Below are 8,026 nucleotides of genomic sequence, written 5' to 3' on the forward strand. Positions count from 1 at the left end.
CTTCGGGCCCAAGGCGCATTGAGCCCGTTTCGCTTGGAAGGGCGACGACCCGTAATTCCCCCTACAGTCACTGTTCAGTGAAATACACATTTTACACCAGGCCCCAAGTGCTCTGCTGGGGCCCACCAACAGGGCCGCACCACGTTGGACACTTTCACGCAGTTTCTATAATATGTCACCGCAGGCTCAAAGGCTCTAAATTACGGGTTCGATGGGCTCTCGACTCGGCATGGGCGCCTCTGGGGTTGCGGCTCGATTTGTCCTCCTTCGCACTTCGGAGCTTCGGCGTTCGGCTCGCTGGGATCGTGGGTAAAAGTGTGTTATGGTGCAGTGTCTGAGTTGTTCACTGGCCCTGGACACCCAAACACGCACACACACGCACACGCACACACACTTGCAGGATAGGAAGTGAATGCAGTGCTGTTACCAGGTTTTTTACCTGGTTTTCAGGTTATTCACGAGTCTTCTGGATGGACGGCATGCTGGGTCTCAAGACCTCAACACTCCTCAGGGGTCTTACTGAGTACCGGGGTGTGTGTCCGGCCCCCAGAAAACACTAACGGGAGCTCTCAGCTCAGAGTAATGGAGGGCACAGCGGGTAGCACTGGTGCCTCACGCTTTGATTTTGTCTCATTTTCTATGGAGCTGGCATGTTCTTTCAGTGTTCACATGGGCTTCCTCTGGTCTGGCGCTCTGGTTTCCTCCCACAGTCCAAAGACGTGTTTCAGATGACTCGGTGACTCCAGATTGCCCGTAGTGTGTGTGTGTGTGTGTGCGTGTGCGTGTTGTGGGCGTTGAGGAGCACGGCTGCAGGTACACAGGTGATGCAGAGAAGAACACAAAACAAACACCTCGGCCGGTTTCCGATGTCAGGCGAGCCGCTCAAGGGCCTTTTGTTTTGCCGGTGCGACGCGGTGCCCACGGGCTCATTAAGCGCCGGAGACAGACGTGCCTTTGTCTCCGTGCGGCTGGGGTTCGAGGGACGAGACAGGGCACATTGTTCTGCAGGTGCCAGCGCCATCTCTGAGGTTCGTCCTGGGACTTCCACTCCCTGTGACTCTGCATAAGTTATGGCCCGGCAGTAATATCGAATGACTGCTTCCCTTTGCTCCTCAGGCTTGGTTTCTTAATTCTGCTTCATTGTTTTTTTGGGTTTTTTTGTTGCTTTTTTCCTGCCAGGTGGCGCCACGTAATGACCCCCGTTCATAGACACCTGCGTCAAGTGTCTCCTGGACTTCCCTCTGTTGCAGGAGAGCTGCTTAGTCAGACATGTGCAGCTTAAAGGCCTTTTTTTCTACTTCTCCTTCTTCTTCTTCTTCTCCTTCTCTGTCTTCTCCTCCTGCATCTCTTTCTCCTTCTTCATCTTCATCTTCTTCTCCTTCTCCTCCTTTGTCTTCTTCTCCTCCTTCATCTCCTCCTTCGTCTCCTTCGTCTTCTAGTTTTCCCCCTTCTTCTGCTTCTTCTTGGGCTTCTCAAAACAGGAATAACACAGTTCTTCTGTTGATCCTCAAAGACTCCCTGCGCTCCACACCCCACACATCCTTCTTGAGCCTGCTGGTGCCCTTCATGGTTCCACATCTGGGGCCCCTGAAGGAACTTCCGGAGACTGTAAGAACCCCAGTGAACGAGGAGAAGAAGGTCCACATAAGCCACAGCACTGGACTGCCAGTACAGTGGACTACGGTGTGCTGCGGTACCCTGCTGTGTTATCAAGTAGAGTACAGGATGTGTGCATGCAGGTACTGCAGAACTCAGAGCTTTAAAATCCAAAACGACGAAGACTACGAAGTCAGTTTTAAATGATCATGTGATCAAATGATCATAACTGTCACCTATTTTTTACCATCCACTCATACTGAGACCAACATCTGGCTGCTTTAATGTCTTACAGTTCCCAGCATGCAAGGCGTGGTGCCTGGTGGTAAAGTCCTAGTTGTTGCTGCTGCCTTGCACGTGAAGGTTCTGGGTTCGAATCCCACCTCCTGCTGTAGTGCAATTGATCATGGATGTTACCCCAAACTGGTACAGTAAAATGCATCAGGTAAGCGTCAGGTAGATGAACAAATGTCAGCGTCCGGAAAGTGAGGCACCGGCATATGAAACGGGAAACAGAGGGGGCGAGGGGGAGCTGGGGGTCCTCTCTTGTCCAGTGTATTGAAAACTCCCGGAAGAGGACGGCTGCCTCCGCCTTCCGGATGTCCTTCCAGAGTGGCGACCGCACCAGTACCGCCTAAGTCCATTTCTCAATATTATTCGTTGTATTCAAAGCTGCTGGATGTTCTTGGTCTCGGTGGAGACCATGGTGCAGGTGACCACAGCAGATTAGCAACATCGGTCTCCATCTCCATGGTCTTATTTATCACTAAGCGACTCTTAGCTCGGTCTGACGTCCCTCCTCTTGGCGTCACGGAGCTTCCCTCCTGAAGGGGGTGGAGTCACTGTTGCTGATGTACTTAACCACGGTCAATAGCGCCAGGACCGCACACACATCACATACTCCGCTCCTTGATGGACGCTTGGAAGAAGTACCCTTGGCCCTGTGCCAGCCACTGATAGCACCATGAACCACCTTTTGGGTTGTAGTGCACACACACACACACACACACACACACACACACACACACACACACACACACACACACACACAGTGACAAGGTGCACAGGCCACTTTTGAACCCCGCAAATGAGCTTCTAGCTGCGTTTCAGTGCAGCCCTCAGTGGCAGAGTTTGCACGTTGGGTACCTGCACAAGATCTTTCTCCAGCAGCTCCAGGAGCCTCTTGGGCTCAGCAGGAAGTGAGGACCGAGGGCCCGGGGCCACGCGACCTTATGTGACGGTGCTGGGAACCACGGCGCCGACGTGGGGCTGGAGCTCCCTCACTTTCAGGCTGGCTTGGGCGTCTCGTGCCCTGCTTGTCTGAGATTCGGAAGGGTGCCGGCTGTGCGTGACAGGTGGTTCTGCTGTCGAAGCCCACAGCGGCTCCGCGAGCGAGGAGGGCCGGGCTCTCCGAGCGCTTTGGCGTGTCATCGCACGTTTACGTTAGAGAACCTTGCGGTCTGGATCTCCACGCGCGGACGTTTCTAGAAACGGGGCTGCCGGTCCGGGGCTGCGAGCGAAACCAGATGTCTGCGACGGGAAGGCCAATCGCACGTGTTCGTTATGTTCACGGCTCGGCCACCGGGAACAGCCACATGTGCGCAGCGCTGTGATTAAAATCAAAGGAAAAGGCTGCAGGGGACGCGACCGGCACGCCAAGGACCACCGAGCGACAGGGCCTGCGCTGGTCCCGGGTTCCGGCCAGCAGGACGTCTCATGTTCTCCGTCTTTTCCTTCCCGTTTTGTGTTTAACGAGTCCGACCCCTGTGCCAGAAATGCTTCTTATCTCCAGAGGCGGTTCGCGGCCCGCGTCCCGCAGCCCACGTCCCGCACCCCTCCGCCCCTCGGCGAGGCACTTGAACCGCGTTTCAGGACTGTGGTGGGTCTGGCGCTCCATCGTTCCTCGGCCCTCGAACTCAGTCACGGACCGAGCTGCATTAAGAACAGAACCGCTTGCGGTACGGAGTATTTACCGTCACTGAGCTGCTGGAAAGCATGTTTTACATCATTCGTACGGAAGGCTGCAGAAGTATTTAATTGCCCTGAAGCAGTTTGGACCAGAGGAGCTATAAATATCACTGTGCGCTATTAATATTTTCTCATCAGCACCCGTCAGATCCGCTGATGACTTCCTTCTGCACTCGCTCACAGGGACACGCATCCTGGACGGGGATGACCGACCGCGGTCCTGCAGAGCGCAGTGGGGAAAATTTCCCTTTACCACCTGACGTGGAGCTAAACGACGGGTGCCGTGACTCAGTTCATAAACAGTGATGTTTATTGGTGAGGGAACTCGAAACCCAGCATGCACTGCACCCCTTCCGACGCAGGGCCTGCCGCTCTGCGCTCGCGGAGTGTGTCCATCCAGGTTTTTATACCGTCTCGCTGCCCTGGTTCGGTCGGGTTTGTATTTTCTCTGTTTGAACAAGTACCGTGTTTTACACACCTGCCCTCACTGTCATTAACCGATATAAATTACCGTATGACTTTCGCCATCTGATCCTGTTCTTTTACAAATCTCAAGGATTTAGTGCCTGGCATCGCTGCAGTGGGCTGGGCTCCAGAGACTCCGCCCCCAGGCGCTCTCATCCAATCAAGTCTGGCGGGCGGAGCCCCGCACGTCCAGGCTCAGCTCCAGAAAACACAGTACAATGCGGTTGCCTGTAATAAAACTGCGCTGCGCTGTATAAAGTTTCTATATAAGTATAATCATTAAATAACCACAATTATCACTGTTACCTATAGCCCCTGAGCAATAAGACCTACTTTTCAGTTTCATATTAAATTTATGCGTAAAGAACTGTCAGATAAAATGTACAGCTGTCAGTTTTCTCATATTGCATAATGGAGAGTGTTGATATTTAGCACGTGAGCTGTAGCGCACGCCTGCGCCGGTCCTCTCGAACCCCCGCTGCGCCGTGTAATAAGGACCCTTTAAATCTATAGCAGAATGGAGACGAAGAGGAAAGTAAGTTGGAAGGGAGCTCACAAATGGTTTATATACGTCTCAGATATACGGCCTCTCTTCGCGAGCAGGAAGTGCCATCTGGAGAAGGAATTTCCCACAGCGAACTTTTATTCCCGCTTATTCTTCTGCTGTTTTTTTTGCTCCATGTCTGTTGCTATGATTTCTGCACATGTGCCTTTGCGTAACCCATCAGCTCACATTCCGTCAGACGCACACGCTCCTTTCCTTTTTTTAAATGAAAACATTAAAGGACAAGGGGTTTGGGGACCTTCCCCAAAGGGTGAAAGTTATGCACCTGTTTGTCTGCAGGTCGGAGGAATGGCAGCAGACACACACACGCGCACACACACGCTCACACACACGCACACACACACACACACACACACACACACACACACACACACACACACACACACACACACACACCAGTTTAAAGTGAGTTTGTCTGCTGTGCAATTTCAAGAGCCTCCTTGCCCAAATGGGACTGTTGTTAACAATTAACAGGACTTTAAATTTTTCAGATCACAGAGAGATGGATGGATAGGGGCTCCTCCTAGAGGATTCTGCGCGCCTTTGTCTGTTTTTGCAGGGGCGCGACGCACTGGCCACTTCCCCGCAGGTTTCTGATTGAACAGGCCCGTGACCTCCGAGCCCTCGCCGTCAGCAGGTACGCCGCCTCTCTGCTCCGGGAGACCGGACCGTTCCTGGGCCGTCGGTGTCTAGTACTCTCTCCAGAGTCCGCATGCATCTCAGGTGTGTGTATAACATGTGTGGGGGTGTATGCGTGGGCATGTGCCATAAGGGCCTTGGTTTAATAACCTCAAACAATGAGCTGTATTGTGTTACTATAACAACAACATCAAGTGCGACTGCCTCTGGCGTGAGAAGTGAAAGGGATTTCCACAAATTAATAATACAACACAGTTTGAAAATGTCGGGCGATCTGATGTCAAAGAGATAAAGGCTCATCACAGACCAGCCGTGGTGTAAACCGATCCATATATTCCCAAAACGGCACCGTTGCAGAACTTATGCAGAAGGCCCGGCTGTCACCGGTTTGTTCACACGCGTCACTTGGAGTCACAGAAAGCGATCCCTCCCGCTGCGGTCGGGCCACCTCATTTCCATGTGCCGGGCAGAGGGCGGACCGCAGGCATCGGCGACATGAAAGGGCGGGTGACACATGGCGGGGGAAACGAGATACTTCCTCTGCGGGGCGCGGTAATTACAGTGACAGCACGCAAGGTATCGCTGCCGGCCGCGTTCACGGCCCGCTCTGACAGTCCCTTTGATGGCGCCATTTCGCAGCGCGCACCGCCTAGACGGGGGACCCGACGGTGCCTGCGGTCGACCGATCGAGGACCAAGTCGTCCTTCCAGTTCCGAAGCATCCTTTCGTGATGTGTTGGCGGAGACGGACCCCACTGTGGATCGCCAGCAGGACTGAACTAATTCCCGTCAATTTCCGGAAATTCGTGTGTGACCGGTCATCCTCCCCGCTGAGCAGCAGCGTCTTCCGTGTCGGTGCAGGTGGAGCGACGAGGCTCCGGAACACTCGTCTTTCCTCGTTTGTTGAGCGACGCAAAAAATGAACGTTACACCACAAAACTAGCTGCTATAGGAGCATTTTCCAGTAAACAGATACTCGGAATTATCGTGCCTTCCAGCGTCAGGAAATGTTATTAATATTTCGAATGTAATTTGAATGAGAGCACTGGAACAACTCTTTCTTCTGTGCTGCTACTAGGGAACCTGTAGAATCCCTCTTCCTGGGATCTCCAGCTGCGGAATGAAGCTCCTTAAATCTCAGAGTAAACAAAAACATTGTTACAGGATCTGTTGGATTATCAAGTGAGGGAACACAAAAAGGGACAAACTTAGTACCGGGTGTTTACTGTGTGGAAGAAAGACGTGGGCGGTGATGTCACAGCAAGCACCCAGACATGTCGAAATGGACCTGCTCTCCGTTGGGGAGCTCAGTCGTGTCCTTCACTTGGGTCCCGGCAAAAATCACAGCGAACCCACAAAAGGGCTGGATGAGAAACAGGGACTGGGCTGAAAGTCGAACCAGCATCCCATGGACTGTCAGTCATCCTTGTTTGTTTCTCCATGTCCTCCTTGAATGGCCCCACAATAACTTGTATGAATTGATACCAAGGCGAGTTAGATGTGCCCAATATTTACCTGCGTATGTTTTACAAGCCTTTTCTCGTTCTTTGTATGGGACAGTCGGTAGCGCTGTGGTTAAGGACAATGATTCATAACATGAAAGTTTTTGGCTTGGCTCTCAGACCTGCCAGTGCGGCATGGAGGCAGCCCGTGGTGTCGCTCGGAGGACCGGTATCCCTGTCCTACAGTTTCTTCCCAGTCGATCCACCGGCTGCCAAGCATGAGCAGAGTTGAGGTGTAGGACAACTTCCATCTACCATGCTGTAGAGTGATTCACTTTATTTTTGTAGAGCCTTTTTCTTAGCGGAGTGATGGGGAGTGCTGAAGACCAGACAAACAGGACAGGGACGGAAAGAGTGAAAACATGTTGCAAAGTTGGACAAGTAAGTCAGATGACAGCTGAGGAGAGGAAAACAACAAACTCCCAGCCATGGAGAAGTAAACAAAAATAAACCTCTGGGGGTCTGAGTACCAGTGGTGGTCCACCCCTCTGTGACGTTCTTATGCGAGACCAGATGACCTGTGTAGATGAGTCTGTAACTAAAAGACCAGTACAGCAGGCAACACGGAGATGAAGTCTATGGAGACAGACGTCATGGTCAAGGCCCAAGTGGCCGATCCAGTGGGGGGTAGCAAGTGGTCATCAGTTCCTGGAATCAGGCATCCTATCTGAAGGCGGTTAGATGGATCTGCAGAACAAAAAGCAGATGAGTGTCTTGTGAATAAAGAGTCTGATTTGGCTTCTAATTGGTGAGAAGATCGATCAGGTCAAATGATGCACGTCATTGCTACTTCATCCCGATTGAAGGGATGATGATGCAAGCAGGGCTGCCGGACCAGAAAACACTGAGTTCCAGCAGTCCAGCCTCCTGGAGATGAACCGGCCTGCAGGATAAACTAAGTTCTCTGTATCTCCTTTGGAGAGAAAATGCTTTAATCAGGACTGGTGGTATCTGGTGATCTGCTCACCACTTCCCAAGATGGGCTGTGGGTTGGGGTGAAGGTGAGGTCGGGGCCAGGGGAAATTCAGGATTTAGTAGAACATGTTTGAACATCACACATGGTGGTTTGGGAGCTGTCGCAACTCGGCGGACTGATCTCGATGGGTGGCTTGCAGCTGGCCTATCTGGTTTCTACACTGATGTCTCGCTTACATCACCATCACGACAGCATCAAGGGAATGTCTCTTGACGGGCAGGTGTACCGTGATGATATAGTACGCAAAGCGATACCACAAACAGAGCAGATTCGATTCAGATTCTGGGAAAACGTCAACCACTTATGTGCCTTGAGT

This window comes from Scleropages formosus, chromosome 15 (assembly GCF_900964775.1).
Source record: "Scleropages formosus chromosome 15, fSclFor1.1, whole genome shotgun sequence".
Classification (NCBI taxonomy): Eukaryota; Metazoa; Chordata; class Actinopteri; order Osteoglossiformes; family Osteoglossidae; genus Scleropages; species Scleropages formosus.